The sequence below is a fragment of the Phalacrocorax aristotelis genome, chromosome Z, assembly GCF_949628215.1.
Source record: "Phalacrocorax aristotelis chromosome Z, bGulAri2.1, whole genome shotgun sequence".
NCBI classification, from domain to species: Eukaryota; Metazoa; Chordata; class Aves; order Suliformes; family Phalacrocoracidae; genus Phalacrocorax; species Phalacrocorax aristotelis.
Genome location: NC_134311.1, coordinates 11229555 through 11253041, shown reverse-complemented (window position 1 = coordinate 11253041; position 23487 = coordinate 11229555). Strand labels below are relative to the sequence as shown.

Sequence of the window (23487 nt, the reverse complement as noted above, 5' to 3'; positions counted from 1 at the left end):
TTCAGAATGTTTGCCTGTCATCAGGCAATTCTTAATAGCTGTAATTCTGCTGATGTGTAAAACACCAAACAGTATTTCACCCACCATGCAAGGAGATGGGATGGGATGGCTGAGAGATTTGAGTAGGAGGCATATGTCAGTATTAGTTACTTTTATGTTTGGAATGGCACAGATGAAATAAAAAATGACAGACAATATGTATATATAGTCAAGGCATAAACACCACTGCCTTCTGCTTTTCCAGACATACGTAATCTGATTTTGGTAGAGGGCTGTAAACCTGGAGAGCACTTGAAGGACTGATTTTACTAAGACTGTAAGCCTCCTCACATCACTTTTGCTAAACTAGTTCTCAAACATTAAACTTAGTCAGCATTCATCCTGAAAGTTATATGATGATGAAAATTAAGAGAATGACAGAATTTAAATCTCTTATTGCAGAATGCCTCAGTATCCATTCTTCTGACTTTCAACAAAAGCATCAATGAATGTGTATGGGCTTTGTGCAAAGCAAATAAGATAATATATGCTTTGGCTTCAAAATTCTGAAATGTATTAGTTTTCAAAAATCTTATACATAATTATTGAAATAGAAATTGTAGTAACTGAAGATCATATAACTCTTGAGGACATTTAAAAAGGGAAATACAAACGTTTTTTCAGCTTTCTCCAGGTTTTAAACCTGAAAATGCTTGCCTCTGTTCACCGTTGATCACTTGTGATAACTGAAATATAGTGATGAGACATGTATATTTTAAGGTCAGGTAATAAATTATTCACCCAAACCTATATCCAATTTCTGGTTTTAAAATACTAGGAATTATTGAAAGGATCATGAGATCCTACTGATCTGATGGGTCCTCAAGAGTATACAACCCTCTCCCCTCCCCCTGTGCTACCTCTAGTGGTATGTACACCATTTCTGACAGATGTTTATCTAAGTTTTGTAATGACAATAGTACTGGAGGTTCCACAACTGCCATAGACACTACATTTCAGTGCTAAACTATCCTTAGAATTAGACAGAGTTTTGTTTGTTCCGCCCCCCCCCCCCGCCCCGAGCAAGTTTAATGTCTTTTTTCTGCAATTTATACACAGCACTTTCAGTTGTGCCAACTTCAGCAACTCTTTTTTGTATTTCCGTATTTTCTTGTGCTGGGTCGGAAACACTAAAATGCAGTTACAGGTCTACAAACATAGTACACCTGTAACTCCAAACAGGAAGCAGCGGACATTTCAGTGCAATGCCTACTCTCACAGAGTTGCATTTGCACTGTGACATTCTGAAACTCCTCTTAGTTGGCGAGAGTGGAATGAAGTCAGGAGAAGAAATAGGTACCTGTGTGTTACCGTGGTCTGGCACAACCAAGCAACTCTGCTAAAAACAGTGAAGTTTTGGAAAGTTTTGCTATATATTATAAAGCTGAGCCTCAAAGGCTGTGTTTGTCATCCTGAGAGTGCAACAGACGTTTTTTAATTAATTCCTTCACTACAAAGTCTCTGAGATTCTTTCAGGGAAAGTGTGATATCTGCATCCAACAAGGTTTACTTTTTTATTAGCTAGTTCATTTAGGTTTTTAAAAACTGGCTCTAAGCTTAATATGTATTGCAAGCAATCTAACGCATCTGTTAAAAAAAACAAAAAACAAAAAACAAAAACCACTTCCTCACTTCCTGCCTTAGGCTTATATGGAAATTTTTATTTGTTCAATTTGTTAATGCTTGAGAAGTAATATATAGTTTAAGATAATGTTTTGAACTATGACAGATTTACGAAACAAACTACTGCTGTCCTCAGTGTATCTTAGATAACGTCTGTGTGGAAATCTGTTAAAAATTGATGCTTTAATTTGAGGAAAAGTATGACCACTAGCCTTACAAAATTCTATTGTCTAAAGAATTTAATTATTTTATGCCTGAAACCCTGCTCTAAACTATATATAAAACTGATTATTTATGGTGTCATGATATAGATCTGGAGGATCTATATTATTATTAATAGAATTTTGTAACATTTTAAAAATCTGAAATATTTATTGTTTGACTGTTAAAGCAGTCAGCTTTTGGGCTGTGTTGCATCTCATCATCTTAGCTCTGTGGCCTTTAGTGTTTTCAATATTTTAGAATATATGTAGGTCATGTAACTTATTTTAGTGATGCTCATGTTTATTGTGTGCTTTCAGGGCAAAACTATCTTAATTCATTTCACATGTCTGGCATGTGGCTCAAAAAATCCAACTGAAATCTCTGCAATATCTTCAGGCTGTCCCTGTGTAGTGCATTTTGGTGACTTCCAGTTTTGATGGCTTCTTGTTTTGATATTGTGATACTCTCAGCTTTATTTTTGTGACAGTTGTCCTCTTCCTTAAAGCAACATCTTGCCTGAGATTGCACTTAAACTGTTGCAATTGACAAATTTAGATGAAGTATGCCAGATTTGCCAAAGGGGGGTTCCTGCAGATTATTTTTTTCCTCCAAAAATTTGGCAATGATCATCGTCTGGGGCAAAAGGTTCTGTGTTTTTGTCTTTGCATCTTTTTGTTTATTTTTGATTTTTATTCTGCTGGATATCATATAGTTCCCACTGGTTCTTGTAGAAGGCATTATCTGTGCCACTAAAGATTTTGTAGAAAATTTTGGTAGCCCCTCCCCTCTCATTTGTCTCTCAGTATTTTCCATTTATTTCTGTCTTCCATTCACAGTAACCCGTATCATTCAGGTTTGCTTTCTTGACTACTAAGCTGATGTCCTTGCAGAACTGCTTTCTAAGTCTCCCAAATCTTACTTCCAGAGGGTGGTGTTGATACCAGAACACACTGCTTTTTATCTAATGTGAGTGCTTTTTTTAACATGTGTATCACTGTACACATAGTGACACTGCATTTCCTCTACCATTTCCACACGAGGTTAGTAAGCTTGTGTGGTTCTCTGGCATCACCCTGGTACCATCTGAAGAGCAGCTTGGGGCCAAGGGCAGCTTGTTGTAAGATGAGACACTAGTGATACTCTACTACCAGGGAAACTGAATAGTTTCTCTGTTTCTCACCTTTTAGGCAATCACTTATGTCTGTAAGGACTTCTGCCTTATCCCAGAGAAACTTAATTTCTCTAGTAGCCTTTTGTGATATAGCTTGTTGAATTTCCATTGCAATCTGTCATAACAACACCCCTCTAGTCCTCTACTACCACTTGCATTTTGCCCTCGGAAATAATGAAGTAATGAGACGGAGGTGTTATCAACATTTGAGTGTTTCATTCTTGAGCTTCTCCCATAGAGGATATTTTAATGTTGATATTCCATTGTACTACTGCATTTTGGGGAGAACAGAAATCTGATTATTTAAATATCCTTTGAAGGTTAGTTAGAATATAAAGCCCATTTCAGGGTTAAATTCTCTTGGCCTCCAAAGACTCATGCTCATCTTTATTTAAGTACGTTATGTGTGCAGCCAAAGGTGAAGGAAAGTGGCTACATACTTAAAACTTCCATTTTATTTCAGCATAAAAGAAGTAAAACATATTTTTAGAGACATGGTGGTTTGCTTATTTCTATTGTTTTTTTTTTTTTTTCATTCTAATTTTGTTCCATATTAAGTCTGAGAAGAATTCAAGTTAACAAAAGGCAAGATTAAAAAATAGTTAGAATTCCTCCTAGGAAGTGAAAAATCTGGAAAAAAAATATTGCCATGAGTTCAAGTAAAGCTTCTTCCCTTCTTCATTAAAATCACTGGATAAGTTAGCTTTGAACCTATTACTTTAACCTCTACAGCAGTGAAAGCAAAGTATGGTCTTTAACTTAATACCACATAATAAATTTAGAAATTCAATATAGTGAAGAAACCTTTCATGTTACAGTAGAACATATATTTAGACTGCAAGACACTCTTCCAGTATGGTGTGAAAGAACTGCTGCTTCTGTGGGAAAGCACCATGGAAACACTGCCATACTGAAAATAGCACTGTTTTCTTTTGTAGGAAAATACCTTGCCATTAAAACAAAAATGTCCAGTAATAATGAATTAAGAAATTGCAGTGGTGGAACAACTTCCTTACCCTTCGCCCTCATGAGCTGACCTAATAAGTATAATAGAACATGCACTGAATGACCAAATATTTCCTTTTACCAAAGCAGAATTGCCCTATCATAACCTTCACCGCAGAACAGCACTGAAATACTATTGCTTTTTTGGCTTAACCTCGTGATGTTGGCTTCAGCCCAGTGACGGTGTAGCTCTTAGGAGTAGACACTTTTGTCTGTCTTTCTTAATAAAGATTTGCCAGGAGCATGTACAGAAACTGTGGTGGGTTGACCTTACCTGGCTGCCAGACCCCCGCCCGGCTGCTCTGTCACTCCCTCTCCTCAACAGGACAGGGGAGAAAATAAGATGAAAAAACTTGTGGGTCGAGATAAGGACAAGGAGATCACTTACCAATTATTGTCATGGGCAAAACAGACCCAATTTAGAGAAGATTATTTTAATTTATTGCCAGTTAAAAATAAAGTAGCATGGTAAGAACAAATACAAAACTAAACTCACCTTCCCCTCACCCTCTCAGTCTTCCCATTCTCAGCTCCACTACTCCATGCCCAACTTTTCTATCATCTTCAGAGTTACATTCAGAAATAAGTTGTTTTACAGCTGGTATGTATTTTGAAGCTTATGATTTAATCTAGATAAGGTGTTTTCCAATCTAGTTAGAGAGCAGGAATAAATAAAATAAACCAGAAGTTAAATAAATTGTCTAGAAATTAATGAACTGCCTCTTAATAGAACACCTTTTTGTCATTCTAATGCATCCAGGCAATGCAATATTATTTTCTATTAGTGGCTTTTTCTTCCTGCTTTCTTGTATCACTGGTTATTTCCATCTGTTCAAATAATAATTTGACCTCTTTATTAATAGAAATAGCATTTGACTTTTAAAATATTTCACTCAGTCACTGTCTCTGGTCGATACAAAGATAAGATATGTACAATCAGATTTAGGCATGAATGTGAGTTTCCATAAAGAAGAAAATATTTGAGTTCCTGAATGTGTGGAGAGGTGTCCAAATTTCAGCAAAATGTTGGAGAATTGAAACTTTTATTCCATGAGAATTGTTCAGAAAAATTCCAACTTTCTGCCCACACCTGTTAATTTCCTCACCTAAGCAACATGGGAGTTTTTTTATGTACATGTTTTTTTGTCATACTAACAGCTCATAAAAAGCAGCAGAGAGCCAAACAAAGTTGTATAAAGGGGTCCCAGAAGCCTAGAGGTGGATTTCTAGAGAATTTGCTGAATCACTCTACTCCTTCAAAGTAATCATTTTAAGGGGAGAATATTTTCAGCTAGATCCCGTTATGACCCTGCATTACAAATAAAATAAATGAATAGTATATAGAGTTTTTATTTTCACAAAGTAAGCTGGCTGAAAATGATATGTGAGGCAGATAATAGAGAACTGATGCAAATCTCATGCCAAAACTATTGCTTTGGTGAATCTGCAAGTCGACTTCTTCTCTAGGGAAGCAGCTTTGTTTAGTGGAGACAGTCCTGCCTGGAGTGCTGGCAGCTCTTTGCTGCCTTCCAAGACTCCTGCAAACTGCATAAATTCCTTATGTCACAGATTCCCTCTGCCATTCAGCTGTTGGTCTGTGATCAAGCATATAGTATAATATAAAATGATTGCATTAACTCACATATTTATATACCATGTAAAAAGATAGTTGAATGAGAATTAGATAAAACATTACATTTCACCAGGAAACCTGTATTTACTTACAATACCTGGTCTCTCCCATAACTACAGTGTTATTTTTATATAATATCCTAAGAATATTTTTAAAGTAATGTTTTTCTTTCTTTTTTTCATATGCTGTGTTTCAGTGTTCAGAATAATCTCTGTCAAATCATAATGTGCTTTATGCAGAGGTGCAGAGTCTTCTTTTTTAGGCATTATGAAAGGTTTTGGAAAAGTAATTTCTGTGTGGGAGGAAGCCAAATAATTTTGTTCTCTTGGTTTGTCTTTCTGAAAAGCTTAGGGGGACATGTTTATCAAAAGAGTTCATGGCTTTTTTTTCAGATTAATTTTGAAATAACACAGTCATTACTAGTCTTAGGTATCAGTGTCATTCTGTGTTATTGTATAATCTTTAGTTCTTTTCCTCTATAAGGTATTATTCTGGTCCTGAAAAATATACGAGTCAGAACTTTTCTTAACTCCTCTGCCTTCACTGTTGAAGACGGTTGTTTTTTCATATGTCACATTAAAATAAATGGGAAGTTCAGGTTTTAATTCAATATGGCAAGAGGATACAGTTCTAAAAAACACCTTTCTTACTGTAGAGTTGGAGACATGGATGGAGAAAGCTGTGAAGGTGCCAAATTCTGTCACCAGCAGAGACAAGTAGTTCATCCTGCTGTTGAAAAGTTTCTTTTTCTTGGTCTCCATTCTGGGTTTAATGTTTTGTCAGTTTCACCTTCAGATGCTTTAGTAAATGGCTTTCTAAGCTACCATAGACAACACAGTTGCCTGCTCCCATTGAGTGTCTGTGAGTGCGCACTCTTATTTGGTATTATTAGGAGCTTTCACTTGCCTCTAACCCTATTTACCTCATCAGACAATCCTTTCTGTTTCTTTTGGGTAGGAAATAAATATGATCCTAAACATCTCAAGGAATTTCACTAACATCACTGTTTCAAAAACTCAGTACAACTGACAAGTGTAAATAATTTTTCCTCTTCTTGTTTTCTAGCAAGCGAGCAGTGGAGCTGGAAAATTTGGCAGCAAAATCTTTGTCTTTCCTGGAATCTGGATTCTGCAGGGTAAATATTCCATTTTAATTGACTGTAATTTTATACTACTATAGTTTCCAATGACTAAAATGACCTTCTAATACCTCTAGGTTTTGAAGTTGCTTAGTGTTTCATCTACACTTTTAGCACTGAATTGTATTTGAATACTCTTATAACTGAAAATAAATTCAGTGAGTTGCTTTGGATTCATTAACAAGCACACCTCTCTCAGTAAGAAAGGAAAATTATGCCAAGATCTAGGTTATTTGTGAGTTTCTGGATTATTGTGCCTGTATTTCCTTCAGTCTGAGTGAAAGAACAGTTCAGCTGAGCCTGAAGATTTAAATCTGAATGTGAATGAGTTTATTATGTCAAGATATATTCTCTGTATTCTGGGTTTATTGGTGATTTTGGGTTTATTGGTGATTTTACTAGAAAGGAGATTGAAGGTCATTCTTCAGATGTACCCAGCTATGTTTGACAATCTTTATTGCTGTACAGTTTTTAAAATGAGAGGTTCTTATTCATGCTTTTAAACATAGTTATTAATAGTGATATTTGAACTAGCTTGTTTTGGTAATTAATTTTGTTACCATGGAATACTGCTGGTTCTGCCAAGACAAATATATCCCTGAATACCTTCCTCAGGTTTGGTTAAGGGACTAGGCTTAATATTACTCTCCTTCCTTCGAGACTTTGTTCCACATCTGAATTTTGTCTTTGAAGTTGTCTTAGTTGTCTGTAGGAAAGAACATTCCTCTCTGAATCTTTCTGCCATTGAAACTAGCTCTTTTACACATGGCGAAAAAAAGGTTTTCAAAAGCTTTTTTATTATATATTATAAAGAACTGAACCAGAAGCTATGCAAAAGCTGCTCCAAATTCATGCTTTTAAATAGAATGCTGAGCAGAAGAATTACCCCCTCTCGACAGAAGTGCCACTTTGAGCTGTATATTCAAGGTGGAAAATTGGCCCTTTTGAAAAATAAAATCAACAGCCTTCCCAGGACCTAAAACGGGGGAGTGAATATTCTTCTCTTCAGCATTTATTTAACAAGCTGAACCCCAAGGCCGTGCATTTTAATGTATTGTATTTCTTTAGTAGGGAGAGAGAAAACGGTGAATCACCCTTTGCTGTGAGTGAAACCCTGCTACGAGATGTGGGTGGTGGTTGTAAAAAGAAAAGTACCAGCATTTCCTTATAGGCACCTTCTGAGGATGGAAGCCATTTGTAAATACTGCAAAAGACTGCCCATTTTTACCAGCTCTTGTTCGCCTACTAGGGACAGTAGAAAAATTCCATTTGTGAGGAAGAGCCCAAACACAATGATTTTCCGTGCAGATGGTTAGGCAATGAACAACTGGACTTGCCAGAAAAGTGTGGGTGATGTTGTGTTTCAAAGAAGTGATGGTGCAGCTCCCCAGATTTTGTGTTGTGTTACATAGGCCTCAGCTATCTTGATTTTGCGAATCCAGCAGAAGTCATGAAAGCACTAGCAATCAGCAGTCTGATGGCTAAAGCCATAATTTTACAACAGCTTAAACACAATTTTCATGATTATGTAGCATTGTGTTTAATGAAAACTTAAGCATGTACATAAACACTTGCAGAATTGGGATATATTTGGCTTAATGGCAGCTGAAGAAGTGACAGTGGAGAAAAGTTAAATTTCCTAAACATCTATACGTAACACAGCAGCAGGCACATGCTGGTCTTTCTCCATCATATACGATAGCTTGGTATCTTGTGCAAGGTAACAGTCATAAAAGATAATACAATGCCTTAAAATGTAATTGACAAATAACATTTAATTTTTTTCTGAAAAACTAATATTATGATTTTTTATCCAAAATAACCAGTTCTGACTTACTCGGCTTCCTTTGGCTGTAGGTGTAGTTAAATGTGAAGGTACCATTGATTTTAGTGAGTTATGTGTAAATTTTGGCATTGACATTTCAATACCAAAACATCAATATTCAATTTGGAGTTAGCAATAAGTCACTGCCAGAGAGAATAGACTAATATGTCCTTATGATTATGTTCTTGTGTGGAGTAATGAGATGTTTTAATCAGCCAAAAGGGCAGTTTCAGAGTTACAGTTTGATCATTCTATTTTTAAACAGGTTTGGGGAATTGTTGTGAAGTAAATTGTCTTTCATTCTGTCTTTTGTCTTTCTCCTTCTGAAAAGATTTATTACCACATATTTAACTTGTTTCTGTAACATTCTTATTGTAATTTAGAATGCATAGAGCATCACATTTGTGGATTTGCATGAGCTGATGCTGTGAAAGTTTTCTCTATACTTCTGACTTCACATTAGGGTACTAACAAAAAACATCCCAAACCCCTGAGTAGTTTTTAGGCATCTCAAGAATGTTTCTTTCTTTGCTGATCTAGATAATACCACCTGCCAATTTAAGGCACTGAGCCACTATAGGTATAATGGCTTTTTCTATTTCAGAAATATTAAAAAAAATAAAAAGGAAGGGGTTATTTCAGTGTCACCACGAATGTCCATACATATGTATTTCTTTTCTAAAGAGAAAATATCCCAGTACTCCATAAGCTTAAATTTTCCATGTGAGAAAAAATATATTTTTTACTTAGGACATCCAAAATAAAATAAAATTAGATTAAAGGCGGTGTCCTCTAATCTAATAGCCCAGTTGTTTTTATATACTAGGCGCCTGATTCTGATTTAAGGTCATTTTCTTCCTGTGCAAATATGAACTCTCCCTAGCACTGGGATGTGGAAATTCTATCTAAGCATTTCATATAGTCCCTTTACTGGTCAGTAAATGCTATTTGGACCAGAAATACTCTACGTGTATTTAAGACTGTGGCTGATGAACTGCTCTGTTTTTTCTACTACAAATAGCCATCCTGGAGAGAACAACACTGTGATGGTGCTAAAGTGCTGTGCTTTTATTTTGGGTATCTGCAGTCAATAGCCTTGTATTCATTCAAATGAGTACAAGCAATATGAAGATTTTACACACCCTGACATTGGTTGTTGCCGATGATGTGTTTCTATGTCCACATTAACTCGGTTTACTTCCCCAGATGGACAACAGTGCTGTAAGAACTGATTTTTACTAATGCAGCTATCCTCAGTTTCAGCCTACCAGGGTTAGAGATATATTTTATGTCATCAGATATAGCCAAGCTTCATGTAAGTGCAGTATTTGTCTAGAAATAATTCACAGTTATTTCTACTGTCTTCTATATTAACTTCAGTTGCTTGTGCTTAAACATCTGTATGATTAACAAGTTTAACAAGGACAAGTGACACATTTTACACCTGGGACACACCAACCCTGGATGTTCATACTGACTGGGGAATGAGAGGCTGGAGAGCAGCCCTGCAGAGAGGGACCTGGGGGCTCTGGTCGACGGCAAGTTGAACATGAGCCAACAGCGTGCCCTGGCAGCCAAGAGGGCCAACCGTGCCCTGGGGTGCATCAAGCCCTGCATTGCAGCCGGGCGAGGGAGGGGATTGCCCCGCTCTGCTCTGCGCTGGGGCGGCCTCACCTCCAGTGCTGTGGGCAGTGTCGGGTGCCACAGTACATTAAGGGTATAAAGCTACTGGAGACTGTCCAGAGGAGGGCCATGAAGCTGGTGAAGGGTTTAGAGGAGAAACCATATGAGGAGCGACTAAAGTCACTTGGTTTGTTCAGCCTGGAGGAGGCTGAGGGCAGGACTCATGGCGGTCTGCAGCTTCCTCACAAGGGGAGGAGGGGGGGCAGGCGCTGATCTCTCCTCTCTGGGGACCAGTGACAGGACCCGAGGGAATGGCAGGAAGATGTGCCAGGGGAGGTTTAGGTTGGATATTAGGAAAAGGTTCTTCACCCAGAGGGTGGTGGAGCACTGGAAGAGGCTCCCCAGGGAGGCATCACAGCACCAAGCCTGGCGATATTCAAGAAGCACTTGGACAATGCCCTCAGACATAAGGTGTGAATTTGGGGTTGTCCTGTGCAGGGACAGGAGTTGGACTCGATGATCCATATCAGTCCCTCCCAACTCAGGACATTCTGTGATTTTATGACATTTTTTGAGTAGTTTCTCTGAATTTGATGGACCTGTATATTGAGGAAAAAATCCATCTCCTAGAGGAGAAAACCAAAAACTTTCAGACGATTGTATTTTTTGTCTGCTCTTTAATCTATGAATCTAGATTTTAAAAAGCACCTGTCCAGGGTTTTGGTAGTATAATTAATTAAGGTTACTCAGATCTTTCAGTATTATCAGGCTGGCCTGCCTGGAAATAAGTAAAACCTGTCATAACTGCTATGCTTTCAAGACCAGCAGCCACTGTTCTTCAGACTGAAATGGAAATTTTGAATAATTGTGTTTAAACAACTAGAAACATACACAACATGGTATGTAAATAAAAAGAGTAGATCCCCTCAGGTTTAAACTGTTTCTTTTAATCCATGTGCTTGACTCCTCTCTGATGATTCAATCTAGTACCTTCAAAAGTAATAGGTGGCTTCGGGTGCTCAGATTATACAGCCCGAAGGAATCTGATTTTCAGTAAGTTCTGACCACTCCTTTTATGAAAATCAAGCTTATTCTAGATTCAAAACGCACACCCATATAATCACTTAGAGAAATCTGGGCTTACGATGGAGCTGCAAGACCTGCTGATTCTTAAAACTTCCAGAATAAATGAGAATAATTCATTTAGGTCTACTGGAGTTTTATCTTGAGCTGTTTTGTGTGCCATGGTCTGCATATATTTCTTTGAGTTATAACTGGACTTTGAATAAGTGTTAGGAATTACTTGGAAGTTCTTAAGTTTACTGAATATCAGCCTTTATTTTCCTAATGAAGTTCAGAAATAAATTGTGGAGTAGGGACGGTAGGCATCAACGCTCCAATATAATGAATAGATGTTTAAAACTGATGCACAGGAAACAAGACCTTCATTTAGAGAGAAGTGTGCTTCATTCAGTAAAGACACTCCAGTTTCTTCCCTGGCCTCCCTCAACCATCAGGTGGTGTTTACATTTAAAGTGGACCAGAATTACTGTTTGGAAATGATGAACCTTTCCTAAGTATTCTTTGAAAAGTAAGAAAGTCAACCAGAGCTGAACAAAATCTTAAAGAAACCGTCTGCAGGAAAGTGAAGTTACAATTCACAAATAAAAAAGGATTTTTTGTGTTATAAAGTTTTGTTATAGCGCTACTCTGCAGCCACTTCCTGTTTTTTGCAGAAGGTAAAGGCACCTTAAGAAAAGCTAGAAGATATGTTGTCTCCTTTTAGTAGCAATGCCAATATGCTTCCACCTTCTGTCACAAGCAATGCACAATTTTGGATTGTACATATTCCTTGAAATAATGGATTCAGTCCTTCCTTGACTTTCCTTCATGCCTCACTCACAACCCTACTGTGCATCCTTAAATCTTTCCATTTTGCGTTTCAGCATTGCAGCCTGATCTTTGGTATGGAATTCTGCAATGAGAGCGCATTGTAGTAAAATACTGTCCTGCATTTCATTAATCAGAAAGTATATGAGGAGGAAAAAAAGGAACAACTTTGTGTGCTATTACTGTCAATACAAGGGTGACACTTGAGCTACAGTAATAATAAAAGGTAAAAGGAGACTTTATCAAGATGTAACTATCCAAAACTGAACTGAGTGGGTCAGTTTATTTTGCTGTTGGAAGAATTTGCATGCCAAAAAGTGTTTTTCAGTTCCTGACTGACAAATAAAGAAACATTAAATATCTGTTATATAACAGCGGCCTCCTGCTATGCAGATTTTTAATAAATATATAGGTGATTGCAGTTTAACACCTTGAATTTTTTTACATAATCTCTATTTTTAATGCAGCTGTGGTTTCTGGTATATTTTGTTAGTAACACTAGAAATTGTATAGAAGATTTTGACATGAATGTTAAGTCTCGTTCTTGAATAACAAGTTTCAGAGCTTTATTACATCCTTGTTTACTGCCTCACTGTGAATTAAGTCATCCTTAGACTAGAAGATCATTCTCAAACTCGCTATACATTTAAGTTTAATCATGCAGGCCACTGCATTCTGCATCATTTTACTCCTGTGCACAGAAAGACTTTCTGCCAGCCAGGGGATGTCGGTGCAGGTGAGACCTCAGGCCTGAAAGTCCAGGAACTGCAGGATGTTGAAAAGCTACGGTCAAGTGCTTGATGATGAGGAGCCCTGCCAGCTCCCTGGGAGAGCTCTGTCTCAAATCCATTAAAAAGCCCTTGAGTGTGCAAGGAAGAACAGGTCACCCAGCCATGTGAATGAGAACAACTATAGGGCAATAGAACTTCAAAGTAATATAATTTGACATGTCTAGAGAAAGCACTCAAGTGAAGAGGCCATGTAGCACAGTGTGTGCGCTGTCCTGGAATACAGAAAAGGACCTATGGGTACCCCAAAGGTAGAAAGGTATTTTTCTGCAAATAGGTCTTCTAAAGTGGTTTATGTCACTGTAAATATTACTAACAATATCACAAGAGGAAACTCTGCTGTCATCACATTCTTAAAGACGAAAGCATGAAGGATGAGGAGAATATGGAATAATAAAAAATATAACACTTCAGTAGAATATGAATATTTTAATTCCAAATCTGGAGGTAAAGAAGCAGCATGCTCCTGTCTTAATAGGTAAATAGCAGGCTAAGAAAAAGAATGGTTTTCCAAATTTCCCAGAGGGTCATCAAGATTTCATCAAGATTACTCTTGAATTCTTTAATTTGCTCAGGTAGAGCTGCTGTACTGAGTCTGGTGTTCTGTCTCTGAAGCATACTGATACCGCTTCAGAGGCCGTTACTTGAACTCTCTCACTGCAGTCAGTACGCAGAATAAACCTGTGCAAAATTAATTTTTTTCCCCACACATAGCTGTTCCTGTCTGTGCAAATATGAGCATAGATTTGGAACCTCTCTGGAATCATTCCCCTCCAAAATTTGGCCTTCTAACGGGGAAAATTATTTGGAAATAATTACACAAAATTGGAGCAGTTTTAATTGGAAGATTTAAAGTAGCTGCTAGTCACCTTCATCTACTACAAGAAAAGGAAAGCTCTCTCGTACCGTTTACTCAAATGTATTCACTCTAAAAATATTCCTATAAATTAAGCAGAAATCAGCCACCATTTCAGTTTCTTGATGTCTTGTCAGACAAGAAGATCAGTGCCTCAGTCAGACATAAAGGTTGATTCAGAAGAGGGAGGGAATGGAGGAAAGGGAATGAACCAAGAACTGTATGATTCTAGTTTTAGTTTTATTTTGCATGTTAGAAGAACTGTGATGCTTTTCAGAATCAAAGACCCAGCATTATGAGACAAAGTAGGCTATTTCTGTAGTAGTTATACATACATAAAAATGTGCCATTCCTAATGCATTCCTTATAGCTCTGATTCTCATCAAGGTCAAATTCGTATCATTTGGCATGAAAATTAAGAGCCATATCCTAAGCTAATGTAACTTATTATATCACTGGAGTTATACTAATTTACAAAAAATTATTATAGCCCTTAGACCTGTTTTGGAAATTCTACTCGCTCTACAGTGAAGCTCTTGGGAGAAATAACTTCAAAACATTTTTTATGAAAAGTTGATGGAAATTGCTGAGTTTATTCATTTGGACACATTCAAAATAAAGGTGTTCATGATTTATTTTCCAGTACATGTTCTTAACTTGATTTTTGTTCTACCTAAAAAAATACCAGATACTGAAATTTCAGACAAGATTGTTACATGCAGTAACAGCAATTAAAGCAGTGTGCCTTCAGATGGTATCCAGGAGCCAAAAATGTATCTATTTTAGTTTCAGTTATGAAATATTAGGATCACCTACACTGTGTTAGCAAATCAGTAATTATTTAAGAAATGTTATGAAGAGAGAGAAGAATAAAAGGGACAGCTATGTTGTTCCTACTTAAAAATAGATATTTACAATATCCGTAGAATGCTAACAGCTACTCAAATCTTTAAAAAATGTAAACAAAAAAAATTAAACAAAATCAACCAAATTTGTTCATCTTCATTCAAGAACCCTAGTGTGCTTACAACTGTAGGTACTAGAGGAAAGTGAGAAGCCACACTTTAGAAGTCTGTAAGCACCTTATGCCTGTATGTTTCTTTACAACGCCAGCACAGTTTTCAAATATTTGCTGGTATTTTTCAATAGTTATGGTGTTTGCACTGAATGTTTTATTTTAGAATGATAAATTAAGGCAAGTCAGATGACTAGATCCTGTCAGCACCAGAGCGTCTTGGTAGTACTAACATAATTTCAAATACCCAAACCAATAAATTTACTGAGCCAATAAACTTACAGGTATGGCCAGGCATTCCTAAAACCATGCTTATTTTATGCACTGCCTAACTGTTGTTTTCATACTTTTCCAAACTCATAAACAGATTAAGTATAGTTTGAATATTTTTGGTTTCTTTGCCCACTTGTGTTTGGAAAACTCTCTCACTTTTAGGGAGGATTTGTTATTAATGAAGAGCTTTTCTCAATTCTTCTCAAAATATTATAATTGTTCACATCCAGATTTATCTGCCTAGCTACTTGCCTGTGGTAATTTCAGAGTGTTCCTTTTCTTTTACTTTTCCTTTTTTCATAAGCTACCCCTTAGCATCATGTAGCTCTTCAAAATTAGACAGCACCACTCCTGGGAAGCAGGGCTACTTGTTATAAAAAGAGAATTGTGGCATTTGCAGTTTTATTCAGAATTTTTCAAGGAACCTATGGTAGCTGAAACAGGAATTGGACCCGTGGTGTACACTGTAATCATGGATGTATGCAATGCAATGGTAACATGATAGAGAACAGCAAAACCCAACCCAAGGTGAGTGAGATTGTGCCTCTTATGTTTGGACAACCCAGGGTAAAAAATGCTTTTAGCACAGCTGTGTGGATGGGCTAAAGAATAACATTTAAGCTGCATAACATCCCAAAAGGTGAAAATCATGCCGGTGAAGGTGAAAGTGATCAGAGTTTTGAAAGCAGAGGTAATAGAGTATATATAGGAAATGTAGAATTAAGTTGTAGTATAAAAGAAGTGCCAGTGGGGTTCCAGTAAGAGTCAATTTTGACAAAACTGACCAAGATGACAGATAGATGAACCTGAAGAGAGGGAAGAGTAAATCTCCCAGGGGAAAAATGACTTTTGAACTTTGAGTGGAAACCATTCTAATTAATGCACCTGATCCATTTCAGTTAAGATTCTGGTCCTGAGTACTCAAAATTCCTTAACATTTTTTGTACTGTGTAGCTGTGAAGGCTACTCCATACTCTGGGTGTGAGGAGCTTACACTTTGTAAGTTGTAAATTATGTAATGTGATAATACTCCAGCTTCATTTAACCATATTATAGAGCTCCTCAGCTCTGCTGAGCATGTTAATTGCAGGAATTCATTTTACCAAGATGGTATTCAATGTGCAAAAATAAAATAGAATCCAACGTTTATTGTTGCTGTAGTCAGCAAAACATATATTTTGTGAGTACCAGCAGGTAGAAGGATAGTGGTTAGCAGGACTGCAACCTGTGGAGAATGACAAATTTTCTGGGTCACTAAATAGACATCTTGCTCAGTTCAACTACAATAGTAATTGCATGTTAGAAGATTTATGGTGACAGTGGATTGGGGATAGTAGTTCACTACATAAAGAGGACAGACTTCTTTCCTCTAAACACAGTTTTTGGTAGTCAGGAAGGCTTTACTCTTCTGTTATCAACTGACCAGATTCTGGGATGTTCACCTGCTGTTTGAATTTCAGCTTTGGCCTTGAGTTCATCTTTCCTTCAGTAAGCAGGCGAATTCAGAGAGCTGTCCGTGCATCTGTCAGGCGGAGGGGTTCTCCAAGGGCTGTCACCTTCCATCTTTCATTTCTTTCCCTTCAGTTACATAAATAATAACTATTTCAGCCCTGTCACTCCAGGATTATGTGAACCTGTGGATAAAACTGGAATTTTTCTGAGAGCTACTGAGGGCAACACTGGGCGCTGCAAGCTCTCAGGCATTAGTTTTTTCCCTCTTGGGCCATGGATGGTCCCCTTGACTTTCAAATCAGCTGTGAGACAAGTTGAAGTCCACTGAAGGACTCTGACATAGTGCTGCTTCTGCCCCACTGGGGTCTGGATGGAGGGGTGGCATTGCCTCTCCACTTGTGCTCCTGTGCAACTCACCTCAGAGCTAGACATGGAAGGTTGGTGCTGTATCTGTGAGCAAATGAGTGCCAGCCAATTGTGAGTTCTGGCTCCAAAAGTGCCCGTACGGACTGGTGTGAGCCTTGCCATAAGGACCAAAGAGGAAAATCATCCTAGTTAAAGTGCAATTTCATCTATCAGAGAAAGGACTTTTCCTATTCAATCAGATTAAGGTTTCATTTTCAAAATGCTGTCTTACTCTGGAGGTTGCTGCAAAAAGAGAAAGGCTGGGTATTTCAAAGGAAAACCCACATACACAGCTTTGCTGTTCTTTCTTTAGGACACTGTCTAGTGCCCTAATTCAAGTACCGTGCTTACCTTAAACAAGCTTCTAATAGTATATTTCAGGTTAAAATGCTGGGCTTTTTATCTTAACTCTCAAATTAGCATTTTGATTTAAAAACAAAGCTCTCAGTATACTTGATAAGAACAAAAAGTTGCTGGAATCAGAAGAAATGATCTGTGATTTCTCAAATACAAGTATTTAGCAGAGGAATGGATTTTGAGTGAATACCTGAGGGAAAGTAGTACTTAGATAATTTTACCTTTGAAGACACTGTTTTACTGAAGCCTTTTAAAGTAAGCACATCATATCTTTGAATATATTGTATGTTTTTGACTAATTTATCTGTTTTTTGAGATAATTCTCACATCTTAAGTGTATACAACAATAATGTTAAACACAAGTATACCTGGATAGTTTTTGATTAACAAAATGCACCTGGGTGTGTGTCTGCATTCCATGCATGTAGGTTTACATTCAGCTGAAACTGAGACTGCTGAGAAGGAAAGGTTTTCCACCTTTGTAGCCATACTTATAAGGACACGCAGGACTAAGGAGGTATAGGGCTTTTATGAGTCTTCTGGCTGTGTCCTATGTGCTGATGGGAAACACGGCTGTGAGAATATAACATCCCTCATAGTCCTGAATAAACTATGGTTGTTACATTTATTAAAAGTTAAACAAACTAAATTTATAGTGTTCCAAAATACTAATCCTCAGGAGGTAAAAAATGAAGTCTTTTATATATGAGACTTATTTTTTTGTTTAGTATTTTACTGGCATTAATTCCTTTAAATATTAAAAGTATTTTTGTTCATTTCCCAGCTGTTCCTCCACTTTCTCCACCCTTGTCACACACTTTTAGAGTTTTTACTGCAATAGTTTCTTCTGGCATTTCTTTCTCTAAATGATAAAAAAAAGCATTTAAAAGAGATCTTTCAAATATTCAAGAATATTTGAAAGTATTTTGAGGAGAGCCTTTAATCAAGTATCAGTGATCATTTCTAGCTAACAAGCGAGCTGTGTTGAACTGCAGAAGAGAGTTCTGCACAGTTCTGGAATGGGTACAAAGGGCAATCTATTTTCTTTGTAGTGTTTTTCTTCCCTTCTTCTTCCAGGTAATAGAAGGTGTTTCTTCTTTGACCTTCATCCTTCATTAATGTATAATTTTGCATAAATCTTCAGGAACACTTCTTGGACCTTTTGCTGCTCTGCATCTGACTAGCAACATTATATAATGCCAGCATATTATAATTGGCAAAAGTTTGAACCCAGTATGAGGGCCAAAAAGAAAAGATCGTTGTTGGTGCCAAATTGGCAAAGGTTTAATGTTTTATTAACTCTTCTGGAAAGCCAGTCACTTGCATGTATCATCTAGTTTACCTTGTGATTGTCAGCAGCAGAGTTGGTCAGCACTGCCATGAACTTCATTCAAACCCTGCCAATGCCTCCTCTTTAAAAAGAGTTTCTACATTTACATTGACCATAACCTTAAAATAATAGAGAAATGTGGCTTTGTCTTTTTGCTGGTATATGGGAACTTGTTTCTTTCAAGGGCAAACATTAACAACATTGTAGTGCTAAACATTATGTGGTCTATTTCACTGTGCAATCACAAACTACTTTTTCTGTGCTTCATTCTCTTTTGGTACACAGCTAGGACAAAATTAAGTGAAAAAGAGTACTTTAAAGGTAGTTGCCCTGCCTTAATTTGATGTTTCAGTTTGAAACCTGATTTCACTGTCATCCAATCAATATAAGGGCATAGGGAAAGAACATGGTTTTGCGTGTTTGTATGTTCAGTAATTCATAAACCAGAATCATTAATATTCTTGGAGTTCAAAACAGAAGCATAAATCATTCCTTTATGAAATGAGGTATTGTGCTTCTAATGTTCATCTGAAGAATAATTTGCAAATCAGGAACTAATGCATATATTTTAGAGGTCAGAGACAGATAACTGAAGTTCAAGCCTTTGTGCAAATAATTATATATCTGCCAAGTCATCATCAGAAAATCTAATTTACCATTTTATAAATTTTTGAAGACTTTTTAAATTATTTGTGATTCTTTCTGTTTCTTTTCCTGCTTCAAAAATATCAGAATACAATTGCCACAGCTGTAGTTTGGATCATGTTACCATCATAGATCATATGATGCCTTTCTTGATGCTTGGGAAGTGCTCACAAAATGCTGATCTGCAAACAGGACATTTATTATGTCCATAGTCCTTGAACCTTGCTATTTTTTGCTTTTTTTTGTTTGTCTTTAAGTGCCATGCACCTATGCCAAGTGCAGACATAGCACAAGTAAAGGCAAAGATTATTTAAGAGCTTTAATGTACTCATTTTAGAGATAAATTCTTTTCTCTAAAAACAAGCATTCTTTCTTTTGTGACCGGTGTTAAATAATTATGCAATAATTGTCCCTCTGTAAAATCATGTTGGAGGTGTCGCATTGATATTTTTTATGGTGGTATAAAAATGAAACAAGGTCAGCAATAGAACTATCAAAATAAAAGCTCTTTAAGTTTTCTGACAATGCCAGAGAAGAATGGTCCAGCAGGTAATTGGTTTAAGCCAAAATAAGTAGATGATAGTTAAAAAGTGAATCTCCAGAAAAAAAAAAAATTCAGTTTTGAGCACTTTTTTCTTCTAAAAATAAAACTGCAAGAGACTTCAAACACAAATCAAAATGCATAGTTGAAAATAACCCTCAAATTATAATTTCTTTCCCCTGTTTGCTTTGTATCTGACAGAAGCATCTGGCAAAACCAAAAATTAATTAATAAAAGATCACTAAAATTTAAAAAGTTTTTTAATTGAAAATATGACCAAAAAAACCCCCAAGTTCTGTTCCTTCATGTGATTAAATTTAGACCAATTTATGTCACAGTCAAACAAAATCAGCTTTCTTCTGTTTGTTTTGTTGTGGGTAATTAACATGTATTAGTTTAGCCTAAGGTAAAAATACATCTTACCTCCACTTCCAAAGGGAAAATTATTGTAAGTTATCTTTCTCAGGTTTTTGTTATTTTTATGAATATTTATTAAAAAGAGTAGGAAAAAAATAATAATTATGATGCTTAGAAATTTAAGTATACATGAAATTCTGGTTGCTAATCTTAAAAAGAAAGCAGTTGTAGATTGATCAGATACACTGGGCTTCTGTACCTCTTTTACTTGACAAAGAGGCATTTGGGGGGCTGTGGGAGATGTTGATACATTGTATAGAGGGTGCCAACAGGAATAAATAACCACTTCCTCTCAGAAGAATACAGGCAACCAAAGAAATACTCAGGAGGAAAGTTGAGAGCTCCAAAGGGAATATTTTCACAGAATGCAAAATTTATAGAACTGATCATTCCTGGAGGGCAATTGCAAAGGGCAATCTATAACTAGGTTGAAGAACATACCAGGAAAGTGGACTGGAGCCGAAGCTTTTTGATGTCATCAAAGTGATGTAGCATCTGACCTGGAAAACACATCAATTTCTGTTTGCTAAAAGTGTTTGTAGGGGAACATAGCAAGTCTCCTATACTCACCTGTGGGCTTTTGCTACTGCTCCCCAACAGAGGCATAATTCCTCAATAGTCACTCAGTTTTACCAGACAGTGGATCCACAGTTGAAGTGCTAGGAAGCATTTTGTTTTGAGTTTTTCTGTTTGTTTTTGAGATGTCCTCATAGCAATATCTTCTATAAACTAAAGCCCCAACTGTATTTCAATAATATATTCTGCCAAGGGTCATATTCACGGAAGAAGTAGTATTGATAGTAGATATACAGATTAGAAATAAAGGAATAATTGTTTTTGCATTTTTAAATTACTGTTTAAATGTAAAGCTTAAATATGTTTGCCATGTAGACAATTATTTCTCTAACTCCACTAAAATGCTGACAAGGTTGTACTTACAGATGCAGTAAAATTTTAAAATTAAGAACAAATTAATAACTTGTCACTTCAAGGTCAGTGCTGAAATAAGAATATGCAGTAATTTTAGCTAAATTCCTTTCACCCACCTTTCCTTTCATATAGTCAAATTAAGTCAAATAATACTTTGAAGTGTTACTTTAAGAATGGCCTGTACTTCTAGGGACATAATTTCCCAAATGTCTGAAGTTTATGGGAATACTTTTAACCAATCAATCAAGTTAGCGTAAAATTGATTCCCACCTATCTGGTTTACACTCCCACTTTGCAAAATTTTGCTTTTATTTATTGTGTTTAAAAATATTACAGATCTTTTTTTATTACTAACTTGATCAAATCAGCTTGCACTGACACACTTTTCAGCCATAAATCACCAAACAAATCTTATTTGACCTTGCCTAGTGAAAACAGGTTGGAGAACTGGATTTTGTAATTATACTCATCTAAAGTTGCATGAATGATAAGAAAGTAGTGATGAAAGTACATAATAAATGAATGTACATAATTTGTCTTCCTCTGGGCTCCAAAGAAGAGATTACTGACAAAGAATACCTGGCTTAAAAGTTGCTAGGGTTCACACAGCTTTAGTGAAGATTAATTCCGGCATAATTCCGTACATAATTTGGGCTCAGATCTGTGCTTGTCTGTTACATCTTCACATTAACCAAACTAAATTTCAACTTTCAGGTGACAGAAGACAGCTACTCAGGAAGCCCAAGTCCTCTTCTTGTCTGACGCAGACAGCTAGCAGGGTGACCCTCTGCAAAGGGGATTCAGGAGAGAAACTGCAGAGCACAGTCTCCCAGAACAGTCTTTCTTGGCTGTTTTTGTTTGTTTGCATATTTGGTTTCTGCATCAGGTCAGAAAAGGGTGCATTCAGTTTTCTATTGCGGGTAAGGGCGGACTGGGGATGGCATCCCAAATCTGACATTTGTTTCCCACAGCTGCAGAGCTGGCACATACTGCACATATTGCACTCTATTGCTCATTGAGAGCAAACACAGGATTGGGTAATTTTTTTCCTTAATTAGATCTTAAGCGTGGATTTTGGGCATGGTTCTAAACCATGAGCTATCCACAAATGGCAGAGCAAAAGAAATTTTTCTTCAAAATTGGGAATGTCCAGATGGGAAATCAATCAACACATAGAAGTGAATGTCATCATCTTTTCGAGTGACTTTTGTTTATCATTGCTTCAACAACCAGTGTATGTTTCTCCAGGCAGGAAGAACTGAATATGTGGCTTGGCAGTGTCTACATATTTAGCTATTGCAGCAGCCTGATTGATTGGGTCCACAGTACCTCTGTTCAAATGCTGAGCAGTTAAAAAAAAAGGAGCAGCTTACAGGAACCAGGGCAGAGGCAAGGAAGTGTGTTATGGCCTGGGGATTTCATGTCTGCGTGCAAGCACAAGTGATTGCTTTGCAACACTGCTGTGCAATTCCAGTAACACTGTATGGCAGCCAAGGTGGCTGCTTCCCTAAGGGGTTTAGAGGAGGGAGGATTGCGGCCATTTCTTGTCACCTTGGAATGCATAATTTTAGACTGTCTTGCTAATAAATGAAGTGGGTCAGGTGTGGCTAAAGGCAGCAGGACTTACCCTTCAGACATTATTTCAGTCTGAAAACTTTGGGGATCCAATATCTGATTTTATTTGTGTATTCAGTTTTGTAATATGATTATCTGTATTCAGTGATGTTTGGCTGTGAAGTAGTTCTAGTTGTTACTAAGTGGTTGGTAGAACTGACTTTTGCATTCAGGACTTTTCTTTCTAGCAAGACAGAATTTTCTAGGCCATAATTGTTCAGATAGAAAGATTTTTTCTTTTTAAAATGAGGTGAAAGGAAGTTTTCTAAGAGTGCGTATCAGGCTGCTGAAAAAAACATTTACAGCCCCCAAGTCCTAATTCAGCTCTCTATTTAGGTAGTTAAACAACATAAACATCTTCTGGAAAGATACCTTCTGCACAGGAAGGAAGCTAAATCATAGAATCATAGAATGGTTTGGGTTGGAAAGAACCTTCAAACATCATTTAGTCCAACCCTACTGCCATGGAAAGGGACATCTTTCACTAGACCAGGTTGCTCAAGGCCCCTTCCATCCTGACTTTGAACACTTCCAATGATGGGGCCTCCACAACCTCTCTGGGCAACCTGTTCCAGTGTCTCACCACCCTCATCATAAAAAAAAGTCTTACGATGAATCTACCTTCTTCTAGTTTAAAAACTTTGCCCCTTGTCCTGTCACGAGAGGCCTTGGTAAAAAAATGTCTCTCATACAATCACTGTTTAAGTATTGAA

At 37.0% G+C, this 23487-nt stretch overlaps 1 protein-coding gene across 1 annotated transcript in view; it reads left to right on the top strand.

Annotated features, from left to right (window-relative positions):
* LINGO2 (leucine rich repeat and Ig domain containing 2) overlaps nt 1-23487 on the top strand; it is a 539216-nt gene that overhangs the window by 199726 nt on the left and 316003 nt on the right. Inside the window, exon 2 of the mRNA XM_075078781.1 lies at nt 6741-6810. The gene's annotated coding sequence lies outside the window, so the exon portion shown is untranslated. The remainder of the gene's footprint in view (nt 1-6740; nt 6811-23487) is intronic.